Source organism: Chenopodium album, chromosome 14 (genome assembly GCF_948465745.1).
Source record: "Chenopodium album chromosome 14, dcCheAlbu1.1, whole genome shotgun sequence".
In the NCBI taxonomy this organism is placed as follows: Eukaryota; Viridiplantae; Streptophyta; class Magnoliopsida; order Caryophyllales; family Amaranthaceae; genus Chenopodium; species Chenopodium album.
Genome location: NC_137847.1, coordinates 25,022,237 through 25,037,929, shown reverse-complemented (window position 1 = coordinate 25,037,929; position 15,693 = coordinate 25,022,237). Strand labels below are relative to the sequence as shown.

Below are 15,693 nucleotides of genomic sequence, written 5' to 3'. Positions count from 1 at the left end.
TGGTATTCTTTTAGAATTGACACCTCCAGGAACTTCACAATGGAACGGAGTATCCGGAAGGAGAAATTGAACCTTGCTAGACATGGTATATTCAACAATGGGTCTTAGTGATTTCCTATCTCTTACTGGGGACACGCACTTCTAACCGCGGCACTAACACTAAACCGTGCTCCGTCAAAAAGCTGTCGAAAAGACTCGATATGAATTATGGACGAAGAAACCTCCAAGGTTGTCTTTTCTCAAGATTTGGGGTAGCGAAGCATATGTCAAAAGATTAATTTCTGACAAACTTCACCTTAAATTTGTAATCCCCCATAATTATGTGAATACAAAAATTTATATTTATGTGAATATTTAACTATGATTATTTATTTATATGATTTATTCTACCATTTCATAAAAAATTATTTATAAAAAAAAAATATTAGATGATTATTTATTTTACTATTTTAAAAGTTGATAAAACTATTTCACAAAAATTATTTCACCACCCATATTTTAATTATTATACAAGTCCAACCCGTTATTCATTAAGCCTACTTTTTTTTTTTAAAAAAAAAACCCACTCACTTTAAGCCCAAGTATCAATCCTAGTTTTATTAGAACTAGGAAACTAAGCCACTATACTAATAAAACCCCTCAAGCTTTAAACCGAACCGGTGGGGAAAAAAAGAGGGAAAATGGGCGGGATTGTGGGGATATAGAATTGCCACCGGTTTAAACCGAACCGGTGGGAAAAATATTATTACCACCGGTTCAAAACCGGTGGGCTTTGTTATTTAAAAAAAAAAAACGCCCCCCTTATAAACCCCAAACCCTAACTCACTCCTCTCCAATTCTCTTCTCAGCCGCTCCTTCTCTTTCTCTCTCCTGTTTTCCCCTCCCTCAGTTCGTCTCACATTCTTTATCTCCTCTTGCCTCACACTCTCTCTCTTCAACCACTGTAGCAGATGCGAGCTTTAATTTGCCGCAACCACCGTAGCCCTGCCCTCCGCACTCACACTCACACTCCTGCTCGTTTGCGTCTTCTTTATGAAGATGTTTGGCTCAGATCTTCTGATGGGGTTAAACTTCATGCTTGGTTCATCAAGCTTCTTCCCGATTGCCGAGGTTAATTTTGATTTCTTTCTCTATTGTGATGTTGTGATTGTTGGGGTTTTTTTTTTTTTTTTTTATGTTTTTTATGCGGAATTCGAATGAATGATTTTTAGGGTTTGATTTGGTTGGTTTTGAGGTAATGATTTCTGGGTACTTGCTTATTTGTGCTTTGATGCAATCTGGGTTTTAGGGTTTAAATTGAGGGTTATGGCTGTGGCGAATGCTGTCGTGCCCATCGTAATTGGCGGTGGTGGTGCCTTCTCTTTGCAAATATGGTGGATTTTTTTCATGAAGGTATGTTGTTCTTCGATTCGTGATCCAGGGTTTCTGATTTTTTTCAATTTAAGGATCAATTTTTGCCTTTAAATACAAAATTGGATCATACACTATGTTGATTGAGCGAGATATTCGACAACTATTCACATGCATGTGTTAATCAAATTGTTATTTTATTTTTTGTTGTTAATGTTGAATAATTGAAATTTTGATTGAATTTAATGGTGGGATAATAGGATTGTGGGATAATCTAGGTATTTACACTTAGTTCAGATTATGGATTTGAAATGGGTATGTGAGAAAGGTTGTTTATAAGTGCTACTCTGTTTTCTTGTTAATTTGTCTGCATATTTGGTTTAAATTACGTAGTATATAATTTGGCATCAAATATGTTAATTGATTATCTACTTTGTGCTGGAATTTGAGCAACTTGAAGAGACTTATTTTTTTTTTTTTTTGGTTTCTTTGTTAATTTTGCCCTCTAATTTCCTGCTTTAGTTTGTAGTATTTGATATGTTATGAGAGCTCTAGGGTCTTAAAATTGAAACTTGTTATATGTCCTAAATGCTATTGCAGAAAGTGGCAGTAAGTTGAAATGGGTGCCCTGTCTCTTTTTTAATTGTAAATTGAAACAATGACCTTATCCTACCGTGATTTTTCAACTGATAGAGATGTAAACTCAAGCAATATCTTGTTAGACTCAGAGTTCAGTGCCAAGATAGCATATTTTGGACTAGCTAAGGTGACAATTAAAGCCAAAGGGCCTCACACTGCATCTGCTATTGCAAGCTCTTTTGGTTACATAGTCCCAGGTTGGTTTCCTGTGAACAATTTTATTTTATTTTTTAATTTATTTTTTTATATTCAATCTCCTTTTTTTTATATGGAATTTATTTATTTAGTTGATATCTTCTTAAATTTTTCTTTATTTCAATATTTTCTTGCAGGCTTCCCAAATTAATGAAATGTAACCTGGTATTTGTGCTTACCCAAGGAGTCCAGCTTATGGAGTTATGGGCTAGAGACAAGTGCAGCGGTTGCCCTTCTAGCTGCTCAAGTTATTGTTAATGTTGCAAGCAGTTGTATTGTTCCCGACGAAATCCCTATACTTCAACTACTCATTGGACTCTTGCCCTTATTTGCTTTATTATATCCTGGTAACTCTCTTTCTTTGCTACATTAACTCATGTCTAGGCTTTGCATCATGAAATGCTTGAAATTGGAAATGAGGCTTTGCGTTTTTTAAGTCTTGCAGCTTCTTAAGTTGGTTTATTTGATTATTAACATGTTGCTATTGTCATCCTTGTTGTTTGATATTGTGTGTATTCATGATTGGAGTTGGTATTGGGTGTTAGCAGATTTGTGAATTTGTTATTTGTTGCAATGATTTTTATATGTATGTTAATAGTTTTATTATAGGCTTGTAATTTAAATAAGAATAGATGCTGGGAATGATTTTTATATGTATGTTGCTATTTTAAATGAAGAAACGTATAATGATATAACTAATGGGACAAAATTGTTAAACAAGTTCGAGATGTAATGCCTTGGGATGTCATTTTTTGTGAAGGAAGCCTTATTAATTTGTTGAATATATGGATAAGCAGTAATATTTGGATTTTGCCCTTTTTCTAATAATTTGTTGAATATTTGGATTTGTGGTAGTTTTAATGAATTCGATAATAAGCTATTGGGTAAATTGAATTGAATTTAGTTCATGTATTGTTAGTAGTGAAGTGAGTAGATATAGGCTCGCTAAACCATTAGTTAATTATTGTAGATATCTCCATAGTTATATATTAGATACTTAATTCTTGTCACGCGGCTATATCTTGTCTTGTTTGCTCAGTCGTATTGATTGTCAAGGCTGTAGGGAGCTAGTGATACAGTAGGTGTTTCTTGTTACTTGAATTCAAAAGTGGACCTCATCCTTAGGCGATGAGATGTCTTTAATTGCATTTACTTGCTTTTGATGTATATGATATCTTAATTTAGCTAAGATTCTACTCAATCTCATCCTCTCCACGATAATTTTTTCTCCCTCTTTCTTGGCGAACATGCTATTGTCTCGTCTCTTGTTTTGCTTGATTGTTAATCTATAACCTTTGAGGAAGGCGAAGTAATGGAGGGAGGAGGGGGAGGTGGGTTTTAGGAGAGGAGAGAATTAGAGTGTATATTCAGAACCACACAAATCAATCCACCAAAAAGTTACTCATGTTCTGAAGTAATAATTCTGAATTAATAATTTGAGTGTAAATAAAAAATAAGGTTCGTCCTTTCTCTGTGTTAAGAATCTTTTAAAATATGAAAATGTATTTTGCTTAAGGCTTTTCTTCTCAATCTTCCTTATTGCATGTATATATGGCTGAGTATAAGGTAGTATTGCTCTACTTGTTGTCTTTGACTAATACACACTCCGAGATCTCTTATCATTGTTTTTTGATGCAGGTTGCTATTGGAACATGTTATCTATACGCAAGGTTGCTGCTGCCTCGTAAGGCTGCTGCAGCTGCTGCCTCGCCAAGGATGTTACATTGGTGTGACTTAGCTTGTATTTAACAGTGACTAGTTTATTTTTAAAGTTTTTTTAGACCAAAATTGTAATGTTACAGCCTTTTTTAATGAAAATATGTAAGTATATATATATGTTAGTGTTTATATATCAATTTATGTGGAAAAAATGCAAAAAAAAAAATTTTTTTTTTTAATTTTTTTGGGCCATTTTTGCCACCGGTTTTGAACAAAACCGGTGCCAAAAACCCGTTTAAAAAAAGCGGGAATGGGTTTTTGCCACCGGTTAACCGGTGGCCAAATTAATTAATACCACCGGTTAACCGGTGGCAATTAATTAATTTGCCACCAGTTTTGAACCGGTGGCCTTTTGTGCTAGGTTTTGCCACCCCCCCACTGGCCACCGGTTCAAAACCGGTGGCAAAGGGGGGTTTGAACCGGTGGCAAAGGGGGGTTTGAACCGGTGGCCAAGCCCTTTTTTCGCCTAGTGAATTTTCATGACAAAAAAAAAAAAAAAATTTCTGAAGCTGCTGCCAGCACCACCGCCGCCCAGCCGCAGCCCCTGTCACCGTCTGCAGCACCGCCGGCCACCAGCCAACCTCCCCTTGCTGCTGCCGTTCGCCCCTCTTCTCCCTCTCTTCCTTTATTTTTTTGTATTGCTTTATTATCTTAATTAAAATTGTTTAAAGTTTCAACCTTTAATTAAAATTTTGTTCTAAATTATATTATCATGGTTTGATAATATGTTTGGATTCTAAAAGATTATAAATTTATGAGTTTTGACATGTTTAATTTATTATACAAAATTTGAGATTTATATATGTTGTATAATTTAGGGTTTAAACATTGATTTTTCATGTTTTAGGGTTTGAAAACGTGTTAAGCAAGTTAATTATCAATACTATGATTTCATAATGATAAAACCCACAATTTTATACTTAAAATTAATTTTCAGATTATATATTTTGTGAGATTGGGGTTTAATGATGTTTATTTGAAGGGTTCTAAAGGGTTAATGTGTAATACACTATTCTAATTATTGAATTATGAATGGAGATCTTGAAAGGTTTGAAATTTATAATTTAAATTATTTTTCAGAATTTATATAATCTGATTTTTATTAGTTTGGAGCCAAAATTAAAGTTTTAGAATGCTTTTATATGTTTTAAACAACTAATTATGCAATATGATAAGTATAGATTATTTGAATTGCAAAAACTATAAATAAAACAAATTTTCAGCATACATTAGTAAGTTAAACATGCTGTAATTTTATATTATACGCTATATTTTCATGATTTTAACATATAAACTAATAGTTGGGATGTTATATTATTATTATTGACTAAGGGGAACAATTTAAAAGCTTTATTTTAATGATTTAAGAGGTTTTGAAGTAGTCTAGTATTGCTGTAAATTTATTTGCTTGGGTATTGATTTATTCCTCATTGTTTGGTTTAGGAGAGGACTTTGTAGAAGGCGACTTCTAGTTTTAAAGTGGCCAATCGAATTGTTTACTCAAGGTACGTACAAGTTTCAAAACCTTGCTTTTAGGTGCATGTTTAAGGACGGATCGAGAACTTAGTATCATGTATAGGGATGACTGGGTTAAATTGTTTGGTTATACATTGTCAATTTCATTTGATGTGCACTATTCCTTATTGCAATTATTGGTTATGCTCTAATTATGCAAGGTGCGCTTAGAGACAAAGGTATGTGATTGGTGAAATGATTTATTTATTACTCATTCATGATTAATGAAATAGGATGAGTAAAGGAAAGATTCAAGTCTTATAAGAAAAGGTTAAGAATTTGGGGTGCCTTATGCACTCAAGGTGTTTATACACCGAGGTAGTAAAGGAATAAATAATAAATGTTGTTTTGTCACTAATAAATCAAGAATTGATATCGGAAACTTGCCTTGCTTGATTTAATTGTGTTTGGAATGTTTGTATTGTTATGCATATGAGTCATCACCAAGTTTAAACCAGTAAATCATGTAAAGTGCAATATGGATGAGCAATAAAACTATGGATAGGTGCACATCTGGAGTAATGACAATCAGGGGTTGGGGTACATGGGGTATTAGCCGTGTACTTTTCTCGAGGCCGTCTGATCTACGAGTCTCTTATTTCAAATATTTTTCTTAAACTAGGAGTTAGGTGAGATCTCATACTAACTACGGTCACGGAGTCGCGTCCGAGGTCGTTGGATGTTTACTGATGTTTCCGAAAGGAGGCATGGGATTTTTCTTTATTTATGTTCCAAATGGGACATGGGTTGGACAACCTTGTCTATTGCTAAATCCAATGAGTAAATTGAAATAAGTTAGCTACTATTAACTAGTGAAGTCTTAATAAATTGGATAGTTGAGTCAAGTGTTGAGTTTATTATTTAATGATGCGTATGTTTGACTATTAGTAGCATGCTAGGTATTCCTTAAATTATTTCGCAGCTTGTATGTACTCAGCTTTGCTGATTGCGTGCTTTTGTGTGTGTCCTTCTTTGGTCATGGCCTTCGCCTTTCAATGACCCTGTGACAATATTTTGAGTAGAGAGTTGGTTGACTGTAGTTTATGCCTTTCGCAAGTTGAATTTATTTTAACTCGATTTTTATTTGACACTATTTCTTTTGGTTTGAATTTGTTCGAACACTGGATTTAATTACTTACTGTTTTTTTGATGGGTTTTGATAAAGGGCCTTAATGGTTCCAACTTGTAATATTTATTTTGATTTAATCCTTTGATTTTGAGGTTTATTTATAACTGTTTTAAATTTTCCGCTGCTAATTTCTGAAATAGCCTTAACGTTTGAACACGTGGCGGTAGCGCGCCAGTAATTCTCTTGAAATTGTTCAGGTTATATACAGGTTTTTAAGAGAGAATTATTGGGGTGTTACAAAATCTGACAAGTGTTTCTTTTTGGGATATCCAAAAGAAACCAAAGGGTATTACTTTACAACAAATCCGAGAACAAAAGTTTTTCTTACTCGCGATAGTGTCTTTTTGGAGAAGGAACATCTTTCCAAAATGATAAGTGGGAGGAAAATCGAACTCGATGAAGTTCGAGAGGACGAGAAACAAATTCAAATTGATAGTCAAAGTGCTCAAACAGCATATGTTGAAATTGGTCAAACTGTGTAAAGTCAAAACGACAATGTAAATTCTTAGTCCATTACCCTACGTAGGTCGCAAAGGCCAAGGTCTCAACTAGATAGATATCTCGGTGTTGTATTAACCGAGAATCAAGACATCCTGGTTATGGATGGAGATGAGCCGGCAACCTACAAGAAAGTTATGATGAGTCTTGACTCTGCTAAATGGCAAGAAACCATGAAATCTGAGATGGACTCCATGTTTGAAAATCATGTATAGGATTTGGTTGATTTGCTTGAAGGTTACACACCTATCGGTTGCAAATAGATTTTCAAGATGAAATCCGACAAAGATGGAAATGTACTTGAATTCAAAGCTAGACTAGTAGCAAAAGGTTACAGGTAAATTCACGGTGTTGATTATGATGAAGCCTTTTCTCCAGTTGCATTGCTTAAGTCCATTCGGATTATCCTTGCAATTGCTGCCTATTACGATTACGAAATATGGTAGATGGACATCAAAACCTCCTTCCTAAATTGTATTTTGGAAGAAACTGTGTATATGACGATGTTGGGAAGGTATGAAAGCTTAAGAAGTCCATTTATGGGCTGAAGCAAACAAGCAGAAGTTGGAATTTGCGACTTGACGAAACCATAAGCAAGTTTGGTTTTATTAAGAATCCAGATGAGACATCGCCTTCCTTGTCTTGCATGTCTATGACATATGGCTCATTAGAAACAAAATTTTAATGTTGGAGTCTGTAAAGGATTGACTTGGAATTTTTTTTTCAATGAAAGACTTGGGAAAGGCATAGTACATATTAGGTATCAAGATCTATAGGGATAGATCAAAGAGGATGATTGAATTGAGCCAAAGTACTTACATTGATAAGGTACTGGCACGATTCAATATGCAGGAGGCCAAGAGAGGTCACTTACCCATGTCACATGGCATAATCCTAAGTAAGAGGTAGTGTCCAAAGACACCTGATGAGCGAGAAAGGATGAATAAGATTCCATATGCTTCGGTTATTGGATCAATCATGTATGCCATGATATGTACTAGGCCATATGTATCGTATGCTTTAAGTGCTACAAGCCGATACCAATCAGACCTTGGAGAGGCGCATTAGATTGCTGCCAAGAATATCCTAAAGTACCTGAAAAGGAACTGTAGGGAATATTTGAAGCATCCCACACGTGAGCTCCACTATGAGCATGCACTTAAGCATGGTGGCGTCCAAAGGGAAGGAAGCTAGAGCAAAAGAGTCCCCAACAAGTTTTAGGAACTTGTAAACCATTCACGATCACAGAGATCGCTAACTCCATAGTGGTCCTGAACCATGACTAGATATTCGAGGATGATGGTACAACTCCAACCTAAAAGAGATTGAACCTGCCCTAAATAGGCCTCTACTTTGTTCTTCTCATATTCATGTGCGTTTTCCAATCAACATATAATTAATAAATTAATTCTAAGCCTGTTTAACCTATGTTGGTTGATTATTAATGCACAACTATTGTAGATCACTTGAATTAAAATCATATTATCCTAAATAAGATTATTAATTATCTTATTAACCGTGATTTCAAGTACAAATTCCCTTTTAACCTGCAAGAGAGGGCGTGATCAAGCAATAACACTAATATCAAGCAACATATAAATATTGATACAACAAATCATCATCATCATAATCTCATCAAAGCATAATAATATTAGCAAGATTCTAGGTATGATACTAACAATATTAATAACAAATCCTAGCATGTCACTAAACATTAAAAATCAAAGCTTTAATCCTAACATGATACTAGAAATCAATAAAAACATCCTAACATGATACTAGGAATTAAAATAATCTAAGCATGATTTCTATATCAAAAGAATATTTAAGTAATAAAATTACTTACTTTGATGCCTCTATCGCTTTCTATCAAAACAGTACACGCATTAGTAACTTCAATGAAAATATTAAATCAAACAATCAAAATACTATTAAGTGAAATTAGATTTGGGACCAAACCCTCAAAACTATCAAACTTTCACGTCGAGGTCTGAGGCAACTTTGAGCTTGGCTAGATATATTCAAATCTCGTGAATGAGGAATGGTGTATTTTGTAAAACGGTGTAGAAAGGCATAGAAACTCAAGAGAGAAAGAGAGAACAAGCTTTAGCTTAGAATGAGAAAGAGAAGATTGATGATTTTTGGTGATCAAGTTTGTTGATGATTGAAAAAGGGGTGATATGACCTCTATTTATAAGGAAAAAGAGGGTCGAAGGAATAAAAAAGAATTCGAACTCGAATCGGAATAAAACTCCTTCGATGGACAACGATTTTTGTGATTTTTGTTTTTATCATAACTTTTGATCCAAAGATTGGAATAAGATAAATAATATGTCGTTTGAAAGATTTGAAGTCTACTTTCTAACTCGATTAGAATCAGATTAAAATATTTTGTAGATTAAAAGATATGAAAGAAATAGTGAGATGGTATCAGTTTTAGATAGAGTTTCGTATTTCTTTTATATCTTTTTCTTATTGCTCGAAATTAACATTATAATATATCATTGGAAATATAATTTTAAGAGTTATCCAAAAATATATGATTAAGATAAAAATTATGAGTCACGAAAACAATATCTGACTGTCTTTGAACGTCATTCAATTCAAATAGAATTAGGACTTTCAAAAAGAGAAGTTTTACTCAATTTTAAACTTTTTAATCTTATATTTTCAAAAAGGATAATCAAGATCTAATTGGTTTAGGAATATAATTAATATTAATGGACCCTCCACATGATCATTGGGTCGTAGGTAAGATGGACATAGGCCCAGTTAGTTTTTTGGACATAACTTCCTCGTTATAACTCGGATTTATACTTATAATATAACGTTAAAAAGCTCTTTTCAAGCACCATCCAACTATACAATCATTGAACCCAGATTATGGACCAAAATAAACTGGTTTGGACGTTTTTATATAAAGGACATGAAATGAATGATTTTAAGGGACACGAAATGAATTATTTTTGGTGTAAAGGCACAAAATGAATGATTTTGGTTTAAAATTTAAAGAAAGGTTAAAAGACTGAAAATCCACGAGACTCTTCAACATTTCACCTTCCTCAATATTCAATGACGTGAAAGATACTCATCACTGGGTTTGGTTTTTGGGGAGACACAATTTGGTGTCTATAGAAGCCCCAACTTAAACCAAGATTGGAGAAATGTGAGTTTCGAAAACAAAAGTCAAAGTAGCGACAGGGACGGAGAATGACTCAGAACATTCTGCGATCCTAAATCATTCTTGTAAAGCCGATACTTGCAAACTAGAGTTAGTTAAACAAATAAAAGAGTTAGAAACGCGTATCTTGCACTGTCGAGCACACGTCTCTAAAGTAACTGATTTTGTTGCTGTATTTTGTTGTGACGACCTTCACAGTGCCTCGTGAATGCAATCTAAAGGTAACAGTGCCTCGCTATCTTTATTTGTTTTGACAATCGTCCACACCTTAGGGAACATCGTTGAAGGTGACCGTGCCTCGCCATCATCATTTTTTGTTGCCGTGCTTCGCCACGACAGTGCCTCGCCGCTGTAGATAATCTCCTCTGTGCTTCGGGACATCGTCGAAGACCGCTGCTTGTAGCTATCTTCAATTTTTTGTTGTAACAATCTTCCACATCCTAGGGAACATCGTTGAAGTCGGCTACATCACGAGCTATTTTCTTGAATATAGGTGAAAACCTCCACAATCATAGAAAATGTCGTCTAAGATCGCCCATCTCGTGTTATCTTCTCAAATCAAATGACCACCCCCACAATCTTAGCAAAAGTCGTCGAAGATCGCCCATCTCGTGCCATCTTCTCGAGTCAAATGACAACCCCCACAATCTTAGCGAAAGCCGTCGAAGATCGCCCATCTTGTGCCATCTTCTTGAATCAAATGATAACCCCCACAATCTTAGCGAAATTCGTCAAAGATCGCCCATCTCGTGCCATATTCTCGAATTAAATGACAACCCCCACAATCGTAGCGAAAGCCGTCGAAGATCGCCCATCTCGTGCCATCTTCTCGAATCAAATGCCAACCCCCACAATTTTTGGGTTTCGAAAAGTCCTACTTTCCGCGGAACAAAACCCGACCCCAAGACCCGCTCACAATTAATATAACTAATAACCATAATTAAAAAGATAAGGAGAAAGACAATATTACCCTTGAGCACGCTTCGCTCGCTTTACAAGCTCTTACTTTGAAAGTTTCAAGTCCCGCAAGTGCGTAGACCTCTAAGGGAAGTCCACCCGTAACACGACCCGTCCGGTCTCTACTCAGAGTTTAGCCGAGCTAGACCAAAATAAAATTACACGAGTTTTTATGAACTTAAAAGTTTTCTCTCTTTGGAGATGCCTTATTGAGTTCAACTCCAGTGAGTTTCTCAAATCCCAATACATGGGTATTTATAGAGAATTCCAACCAAAATTCCTCTCTCCCATCAATGTGGGAGAGTTGGTAAAAATACTTTCTCTATTTTATTTTTAAATAAAAAAATAAAAGAAAAAGCAATTTAATAATTAATTAACAAGTGTCAAGGAAGGAGGGAGAGAGTAGGTGAGAACCACAAGGGGGGGACCAAAGCCTTGCCCCTTAAGGATCACCAAAACCGCCTCATGCTCCTCTCACCCAAAAACTATAAGCACGCTCCAGCTGGCGCTGCCAGCCTTGGGTGCCAAGGCTTCCAAGCTGGCTGCTTGGCCCCTTGGCTGGGTCCTGCCTGCTGGTCGCAAGGGCCAGCAACATGCGCCAGCATGCCTCGCAATGATGTGAGCTGTTGGGCGCTGCTGCTGGTATCTCTCGCGCGCCAGCCTAGCAATAAATGCTTGCTTGCTTGCTGTTGGGCGTGGTGCGCCATGATGCTACGCCCTGTGCTAGCAGTGCCAGCACGTTGCTAGCTTGCTAGCTGTGTGCGCGTGCCAGCATACTTGCTAGCATTGCTAGCATTGGCGTGCCAGCATGTTGCGTCACGCACCAGCCAGCGCTGCTAGTAGCCCAGCATGGTGCGGCACGCATGCTAGCTGCCATGCTAAAACCATTTGCCCCTAGCACTCGGTTTGCTTGGGGCATTCCGATGCTGGGGGTATTTTTTTGTTGATTAATTGATTTTACTGTCTCGCCTTTTATTAATTTGACTCGACTTGCGACGCTCGGTCTCGATGCTCCTAGCTCATTTTCCGACGTCTATGTTCATAATACTGGAGCGACTCATGAATTCCATTCGGATTAATTCGTCGTGATGGATCGTTTGTTTGCTTGGGAATGACTTGAAGGGTTTAGTCAACATTAAGCTGTAATATTAATTATGCATTAATATTACTGATCGGAAGCGGCCTCCAACTAGGCTTTTCGATCACTTTACCTTACTGAATAACTAGCTTTCTAATAATTCCGAATCCTTTATCGGAATAATACACTTGTTCGAAGGACATCATTCCTATCAATGTCCCACTTATCGGACTACTGCGCTTTTGTGTATAGCCTATTTCCTATGTCACTTAATGTATCTTCATGAACTATAAGATAAGATTATGCGTCATCCTTTTTACGTCGAGAAGTGTTTCTAAAAATCCGAGTTTGACTGTCAATAAGTAGATGATTTCTAAAAATCCATCTGAGCACGGCCATGCATTTTCACAGTCTCGCTCTTCGAGAGGCGTTTTAAACAACAAAGACATGTTCCCTATTGTTAATAGGGGGACATTCCTAGTCTTGTACTGTCAGCTTCTCTTACTAAGAGAACCTAGCCGCCCGAGTGTTTCCTTATAATCCCCATGTATGGCAGACGTTTGACGAACATCAAAACAGACTAGTACTCAAACAAGAGAACTCACATACTCATGGTCGAGGAAAGAGGTTCTGATAGCCATAATGAGAGGTGTAATTATGACGATTTTTAAATCTCTTAAAGTATTCTCATAGGCCGATCCGGTATGGTTCTAAACCAATACCCGTGCAAATGATTTATGACAATCATGTCCTTGTAGCACAAGAAACGGTGCTATAAATCAAACTACACACTAATCTCAAGTGGTCATTAATCGTCCATTATTTAAATGACCTTGATTAAGGATAATTTCCGAGTACAATATTCAATGTTCACTTAATAGGTGTTTCTTTATCCAAGACTGGTCTTGATACCCTATTTTGAATATTCTCAAAATCGAATGGACTCAATATATAATCCTAAACCACAAATAAATAGAAACGGGGAGATAAAATTGCATGAAATTGAATTACTCCAAAATGTGAATGGTTCATCATAGTGTTTTACATTAAAATGTTTAAAATTAACTAAAACACCTCACAAGGAAATCAAAGCCAATTATAAACGTGCCTGATTCCCATTGCCTCAATGTGCTTGTTGTGTTTCACTTGAGGCAAAGGTTTAGTAAGTGGATCGACTACATTGTCGTCCGTTCCAACTTTACAAATTCTGATTTCACCCTCTGACTTCTATTTCCTTATTATGTGAAATCGCCGCTTGACACGTTTGACCTTCTGATGTTCCCTTAGCTCTCTTGCCTGAGCATTAGCTCCATTGTTGTCACAATAGAGGGCTATTGGACCTTTGATGGAGGGTACAACATCAAGTTCACCAACGAACTTACGAATCCAAACTACCTCCTTAGCTGCTTTAGCCGCTTCCAAGTATTCGGCTTCAGTTGTAGAATCTGCAGTTGTGCTTTGCTTTCTACTCTTCCAACTAAACACTCCTCCATTTAGAACAAATACGTATTCTGATTGCGATTTGAAATCGTCTCTGTCTGTTTGGAAGCTTGTGTCGGTGTAATCTTCAACAACTAATCGTCTCTGTCTGTCCTTATTCCTTTTTAGGTACTTTAGGGTATCCTTAGCCGCGGTCCAATGCGCCTCTCCTAGGTCAAATTGGTATTGGCTCGTAGCACTCAAGGCATATGATACACCTAGCCTAGTACATATCATGGCATACATGATCGATCCAATAAGCGAAGCATATGGAATCTGATTCATCCTTTCTCGCTCATCAGGTGTCTTTGGACACTACATCTTGCTTAGGGTTATGCCATGTTATATGGTTAGGTGACCTCTTTTGGCCTCCTCAATGTTGAATCGTGTTAGTACCTTACCAATGTAAGTACTTTGGCTCAATTCAATCATCCTTTTAGATCCATTCCTGTAGATCTTAATGCCCAATATGTACTATGTCTCTCCCAAGTCTTTCATTGAAAAATATTTTTCTAGCTAGCCTTTACAGACTCTAGCATCGGAATTCTATTTCCAATGAGAAATATGTCATCGACATATAAGACTAGGAAGGAGATGTCACTGCCACTTACCTTTTTGTAAATACAAGAATCATCCAGATTCCAAATAAAACCAGATTTACTGATGGCTTCATCGAATAGCGTACTCCAATTTCTGCTTGCTTACTTTAGCCCATAACTGGACTTTTTAAGCTTGCATATCTTTCCAGCATTATTTTGGTCGACAAAACCTTCAGGATGTATCATATACATAATTTCTTCAAAATTTCCATTGAGGAAGGCAGTTTTGACGTCCATCTGCCATAATTTATAATTGTAATATGCAGCAAGCGCTAAGATGTGATGAGTGTCATTTATGGCACTCATTTGTTCTCTTTTAGGGTGATTTTAAATTGCTTTTATAGCTCTTTTCTTTCCTTTTTCCTTAGTTTTGCTCTTTATTTCTTTAGTTTGCACTTTCCTTTGTTGATTTTCCATTTTCATGCATTTCTTGGTTTATTTTCTCTTTTTCCCTTTTATTTGTTTGTTTTCTTTCATTTTCAGGTTAAGATCGTTGTCCAAGGTTTCCCGAGGTTTCTTCCCTAGTTTTGCATTGATTAGGATGCCTAATGTCTTCCATTTGAAGCCCAAGTATGGAGATGTGCAATTTCCAAGTGACCTTATGCCGTGCATTCAAGCCGTGGGGACACCAATTCTGGTGTTGACCCACCGTCGAGGTGTTTTAGGTTCTACCATGCTTCGTGTTCATCAACACACCAAGTTGTTGATTAGCTTAGTTTTGATTTTGATTTCTTCCATGGATTGTGAGTAGTTTACTTGCTAGGGATGTGGTGAAGCATGTTTGAGTGATCGATCATAGCTAATTGGGAGTTTTTGATTGATTTAGCATTGTAATTAAATTGGTTGATTGATTTTATGCATGTGTGTGATTAGTTAAAGAGTAGCTAACTTTAAATGTCATACTAGATTGAATTGTGTGCCTACATTGATACAGACCATTGATTTATAGCTCACATTTATCGATCGAGCTTGGTTTGTTACGTTCCTAGTAGAGTCTTTCGTAGTTGGCGCTAGTTAGACCTCTAGGAGATAGCTTGTTGAGCTCTTTTGATAGCATTGTCTATCTTCCCTTGCAATACTTGAATTAATCAATCTCCAACCCGATTAGTGTGTGTCCATTGCAAGAATATGTGGATCCTAAATCCCTAGTGTCTTGATATATTGATTTACTTTGTTGTTTAGTTGAACTTAGAAACCTACACTACATTTTACGCCTCGAAATAGCTTTACTTTGGCAATAGCTAACTTCCTCCCATTCCTAGTGGTTCGACCTGAACTTGCCCTATTACTAGGTGTAGGTTTGGTTATAAATTTAGTTTGATTGGAGGAATTTTAGTTTCAACGACCTAGAATC

General features: G+C 36.4%; 1 long non-coding RNA gene across 4 annotated transcripts; it reads left to right on the top strand.

Annotated features, from left to right (window-relative positions):
* Positions 1-860: 860 nt before the first annotated feature.
* On the top strand, positions 861-4,032 carry LOC145579100 (uncharacterized). Of its 4 annotated transcripts, none has more exons than XR_014099022.1 (5): positions 861-1,110; positions 1,289-1,392; positions 2,073-2,186; positions 2,322-2,531; positions 3,823-4,032. It is a non-coding gene; the product is annotated as an uncharacterized LOC145579100 (long non-coding RNA). The 4 variants fall into 4 exon arrangements; XR_014099021.1 differs by having other exon boundaries at positions 2,044-2,186; XR_014099020.1 differs by having other exon boundaries at positions 1,951-2,186.
* The last annotated feature ends 11,661 nt before the right edge of the window (positions 4,033-15,693 follow it).